Source organism: Microcaecilia unicolor, chromosome 5 (assembly GCF_901765095.1).
Source record: "Microcaecilia unicolor chromosome 5, aMicUni1.1, whole genome shotgun sequence".
NCBI lineage: Eukaryota > Metazoa > Chordata > Amphibia > Gymnophiona > Siphonopidae > Microcaecilia > Microcaecilia unicolor.
This window is the reverse complement of record NC_044035.1, coordinates 224822938-224828937: the sequence shown is the minus strand read 5'-3', so window position 1 is coordinate 224828937 and position 6000 is coordinate 224822938. Positions and strand designations below refer to the sequence as shown.

General features: G+C 43.4%; 1 protein-coding gene across 1 annotated transcript in view; it reads left to right on the top strand.

Annotated features, from left to right (window-relative positions):
* Positions 1 to 1920: 1920 nt before the first annotated feature.
* Positions 1921 to 6000, top strand: part of LOC115470562 (interferon-induced GTP-binding protein Mx3-like) — a 155614-nt gene continuing 151534 nt past the window's right edge. Inside the window, exon 1 of the mRNA XM_030203821.1 lies at positions 1921 to 1979. The gene's annotated coding sequence lies outside the window, so the exon portion shown is untranslated. The remainder of the gene's footprint in view (positions 1980 to 6000) is intronic.

The following is a 6000-nucleotide window of genomic DNA, read 5'->3' as shown; positions in this document are numbered from 1 at the left end:
CCAGCTGCTCTGCTTGCTACTGCCACTTCTTCAAAATGGCTGCTGAGACTTCAAGTAGAAGTCTCACGAGGCTGTCGCTTGAAGTCTCAGCAGCCATTTTGAATGTGGTAGTGGCAGTGGGCAGGAAAGAATGAGGTCCTTTCCTGTCCTGAAGAGGCCACTAAACCACCAGGGCATGTTAAGTTAGGTTCGGGGGGGGGGGGGGGGGGGCAGGCCAGTCAGCCAGCCAGCCAGCTGGAGCCCATGTGCTGGGGAACAACTGGCTCACTAAATTCTGCAAAACAGAACAACCGGCTCCAGCACACCACTGACATGAAGGCATTACTTGTCAATAAGAATAACCAGCAGGCCTTCCTTAGGCCTCAGTCCCTTCATGACCATGCTAAGTTTATATACCAAGTGCAAAACCTCACTCATTGGCCTTCAGTTTCACTCATTAGGGTAATATGTCTCACTTTTTGGGATGGGTCACACTTGTCATCTCTGCATGCTGGTCTAGCATATTCCTTCCCTCCTCTACCCCCATAAGCAGCATTTTCTTTACCCCTGCTCAATGTACAACAAAAATATTAGATATCTATTCATTGTTTTATGCATTAAAGTAGGAGCATATATTGCCAGAGATACTGTTTTGTTTATTATGTTGTATTATTTTGATACATAATTCCCTGGAGTGTATGCACTGTGCTTATCAGTGACAGAAGCTACTAGGATAACTATAAATGTATGCTCATATGTCTTTGCTAATAATATGAAACATTAGCCATATATAGGTCCTTCATGTCAAGGCTTGACAAACCCCGAGTGTCAGATTGCCATGGTGCCTGGAAATTGGACCTTGGCACTGGCAATTTTGTGTCATCTGAAAGTCCTGGTAGTCAGTGCTGCAGAACTGTACTTTCCTTCCAACTGCACTGTGTAGCCACTAAGCTCTCACTGTGAAAGACAAGGTTCATGATGAACCTGTTGATCTTGCAGCTCCCAATCTCATGGGACAGGAAAATCAAGAACCCCTCTGACGATGGAAAGGAAGGGAGAGAAGATATGTGAGAGAGCATGGTGAGTAGACTGGCTGTGGGGAGTTGGAATGAGAGAGAGAGGGGGCTAGACTGACTGTGGGGAGCAGAGGCATAGCTAGGTGGGTTGCCAGGGCAGCGGCCGCTCCCCCAAATAAACTTCCGATGGCGCCTATTTTTGACACGATCTGTCATGTTTAAAATACGCGCTGTTGACAGTCCACTGTCTGCTCCCCCCACACCGTCAACCTAGCTACACTTCTTGTGGGAAGGTGGGATGAGAAAGAAAAAGAGAGAGTGCAGGCCTCTAGGGAAGTGTAGGCATCATTTACAATTTTTTCAATACACTGTAATTCTATTGCCTAAAAGAAATATCTACTGAAGTGTGCCCTGTTTAATTTTTCTTTCCACTTTTGTTCTTCAATATGTTTTCTCAGACAATTATGGACTCGTACTCCACTTCAGCCACAGCCTCACCCCAGGCCCTCTCACTTTAGCCTCCCGAAGCAGCTAAGCCACTGACCGCCTATGCCTTGGACCCATAATTAACTGTTACCTTTAATGGTCGCCTTGGCCATTCCTGGATCTGTCTTTTCTACCTTTCTGTGTGCTTTTAAGCTCCTTATTTGGGTCGCTCTATAGAGGGATGCAACTTTAGAGGAGTTCAGTGTTAGAGTGCATTTCTTTCCTGTGTAGACTTGACATTAAAATGAGTTTCACAACCTTTTTCTAATGCCAAACTGTGATGAGTAACTTTCAAAGGCACATACTTGGCTGCTTTCCAAGAAAATTTTTGTTTTTGTTTACAAGAACCGTAGCTTTCGTTTCTCACCTTTGACGTAAGAAAATTTAAATTGAATAAAGGATAAATACAGAAGCCACCTGCAGCTTCAAGGTACCAGGTGTTTTCATTGCTGGAGGATATTGTGAGGAGCACAGAGGCTGCACATTACTTTCTGGCAGGTAAGCTACTGAATATCCTGGCACCATACTTACAAAGGCACAGAATTACTATTGGAAATATAGATACATGCAGATGAGATGAGAAAAATAGAGTGACCAAATAGTTCTTATTTGCAGGAAATCTGGGGGGAACTTAGTTCTTATTATTTCTGAGAGAAAGTTGTGTCTTACTTATTACAGCTTTGGAGGAACTTTGTTTTACTTCTTATTTCATTGGGGGGGGGGGGGGGCATGTTTACTTTTTATGGAGAATTCAATTATTCTTATCATTATTTGTAAAATGCACTCAAAGGGTACATAGCACTTTACAAAGATGCCCAAATGAGAAAAGCCAGAAAGAATGATAGTTGTTGCCAAAAACTGACTTAATAATTTGGACTAAAAAAGTGCATTGGGGCCAACACAGCCATGTTTCAGCAAATGCCTGTGTCAGGGACAAATTATGCACTCTAAAATGGAAAAACATACAATCAACAAAATTAGAATTCTAAAACAATAATGGAAATAAAAATCAATGTGTGCACATATTGATGTTACATACATATAAAGATTAAAAACAAACATGGCGGTAATTTTACAAGCACTATTCATCGGAATACTGGCACACAGATCTCTTCACAGTCACTTCACAGTCAAAACATAGAAACTGGCATTTTACAAAAGTCTGGGGCAAAAGGTTTAAGCCGCAAAAATGTCTAGGGCCACCAGAGGTGTATCGGGGTTGGTACAGGGCATGAGTCGATAGTAAGTCAATGTACATCCAATGCAAGCTGAATGTTGCAACCTAAACTATATTTAAAAGGTGAATAAGTGCCACTGCACCATGTCCCTGGGGCTGCTAGCATTACACATCAGAGCTGAGAGAGAGTCTGTTAGCTTGATTACTGTTCCTGTCCAGCCAGGTCTATCATCTGCAACCCCTCTGTTAATGTACATCAGCTACCTGCCCTCTCCCTCCAGATAACAGCCCACTGTCTTGCTTGCTCCCATAGTCCCCTCACCCTTCCATCACTACCTATGAGCCCTCTCCAGACACTGCTCCATCTGAGTCCTCTGTGTCTGTGAGTCCTCTGTGTCTGTATCTGCGCAGCTTCTTCTCACTCCCTAGTGCTATGTTCAATCTCTTGTGTGTGTGTGTTATACCACCCATTGGGGCACCCCCTTCTGGCTTCAGGAATAAGGCTTTTACCCTCTGCTCTAGGAAGCCTCCCTCATAAGTACATAATAAGTACATAAGTAATGCCATACTGGGAAAAGACCAAGGGTCCATCGAGCCCAGCATCCTGTCCACGACAGCGGCCAATCCAGGCCAAGGGCACCTGGCAAGCTTCCCAAACGTACAAACATTCTATACATGTTATTTCTGGAATTTTGGATGTTTCCAAGTCCGTTTAGTAGCGGTTTATGGACTTGTCCTTTAGGAAACCGTCCAACCCCTTTTTAAACTCTGCTAAGCTAACCGCCTTCACCACTTTCTCCGGCAACGAATTCCAGAGTTTAATTACACGTTGGGTGAAGAAAAATTTTCTCTGATTTGTTTTAAATTTACTACACTGTAGTTTCATCGCATGCCCCCTAGTCCTAGTATTTTTGGAAAGCGTGAACAGAAGCTTCACATCCACCTGTTCCACTCCACTCATTATTTTATATACCTCTATCATGTCTCCCCTCAGCCGTCTCTTCTCCAAGCTGTATAGCCCTAGCCTGCTTAGTCTTTCTTCATAGGGAAGTCGTCCCATCCCCGCTATCATTTTAATCGCCCTTCGCTGCACCTTTTCCAATTCTACTATATCTTTCTTGAGATGCGGCGACCAGAATTGAACACAATACTCAAGTTGCGGTCGTACCATGGAGCGATACAACGGCATTATAACATCCTCACACCTGTTTTCCATACCTTTCCTAATAATACCCAGCATTCTATTCGCTTTCTTAGCCGCAGCAGCACACTGAGCAGAAGGTTTCAGTGTGTTATCGACGACGACACCCAGATCCCTTTCTTGGTCCGTAACTCCTAACGTGGAACCTTGCATGACGTAGCTATAATTCGGGTTCTTTTTTCCCACATGCATCACCTTGCACTTGCTCACATTAAACATCATCTGCCATTTAGCCGCCCAGTCTCCCAGTCTCGTAAGGTCCTCTTGTAATTTTTCACAATCCTGTTGTGATTTAACGACTTTGAATAACTTTGTGTCATCAGCAAATTTAATTACCTCGCTAGTTACTCCCATCTCTAAATCATTTATAAATATATTAAAAAGCAGCGGTCCTAGCACGGACCCCTGAGGAACCCCACTAACTACCCTTCTCCATTGTGAATACTGCCCATTTAACCCCACTCTCTGTTTCCTATCCTTCAACCAGTTTTTAATCCACAATAGGACATTTCCTCCTATCCCATGACCCTCCAATTTCCTCTGTAGCCTTTCATGAGGTACCTTGTCAAACGCCTTTTGAAAATCCAGATACACAATATCAACCGACTCCCCTTTGTCCACATGTTTGTTCACTCCTTCAAAGAATTGAAGTAAATTGGTCAGGCAAGATTTCCCCACACAAAAGCCATGCTGACTTGGTCTCAGTAATCCATGTCCTCGGATGTGCTCTGTAATTTTGTTTTTAATAATAGCCTCTACCATTTTCCCCGGCACCGACGTCAGACTCACCGGTCTATAATTTCCCGGATCTCCCCTGGAGCCTTTTTAAAAAATGGGCGTTACATTGGCCACCCTCCAATCTTCCGGTACCACGCTCGATTTTAAGGATAAGTTGCATATCACTAGCAGTAGCTCCGCAAGCTCGTTTTTCAGTTCTATCAGTACTCTAGGATGAATACCATCCGGTCCAGGAGATTTGCTACTCTTCAGTTTGCCGAACTGCCCCATTACGTCCTCCAGGTTTACCATGAAGTCAGTAAGTTTCTCCGACTCGTCCGCTTGAAATACCATTTCCGACACCGGTATCCCACCCAAATCTTCCTCGGTGAAGACTGAAGCAAAGAATTCATTCAGTCTCTCCGCTACGTCTTTGTCTTCCTTGATCGCCCCTTTTACCCCTCGGTCATCCAGTGGCCCAACCGATTCTTTTGCTGGCTTCCTGCTTTTAATATACCGAAAAATTTTTTTACTATGTTTTTTTGCCTCTAATGCTATCTTTTTTTCATACTCCCTCTTGGCCTTCTTAATCTGCGCCTTGCATTTGCTTTGACACTCCTTATGCTGTTTCTTGTTATTTTCAGACGGTTCCTTCTTCCATTTTCTGAAGGCGTTTCTTTTAGCCCTAATAGCTTCCTTCACCTCACTTTTCAACCAGGCCGGGTGTCTTTTGGACTTCCGTCTTTCTTTTCTAATTTGCGGAATATGTATGGCCTGGGCCTCCAGGATGGTATTTTTGAACAGCGTCCACGCCTGTTGTACAGTTTTTACTCTCTCAGTTGCCCCCCTAAGTTTTTTTTTTACCGTTCTTCTCATTTTATCATAGTCTCCTTTTTTAAAGTTAAACGCTAACGTATTTGACTTTCTGTGTACAGTTACTTCAAGGTTGATGTCAAAACTGATCATATTATGGTCACTGTTATCAAGCGGCCCCAGTACCATAACGTCCATCACCAGATCATGCGCTCCACTAAGGACCAAGTCTAGAATTTTTCCTTCTCTCGTCGGCTCCTGCACCAGTTGCTCCATAAAGCTGCCCACACTATGATACAAACTAAAGACCATTCAGTAATTATGCAGGTTCTTTAATATGTCTGAACTAAACAGCATATAACAAACTTTGTAATGAAAATATATTCCACATAGTCCTGCAACCTCTTACTATCTCCTGCCTGACCTTGCTCACACACACAATCCAGGCCAGGTTTTCTTACTGGTCCTATACAGCATAGTTCTAAGCAAGGCTCATTTTACAGTCAATGGGACCTTTTCCCTATATCATTTACAATAAGGATTAAATCACGTTCTTTTTCAACCATTTAAGTAGCTATGGGGTATTCAATAACTGACTTATTCCTCCACTG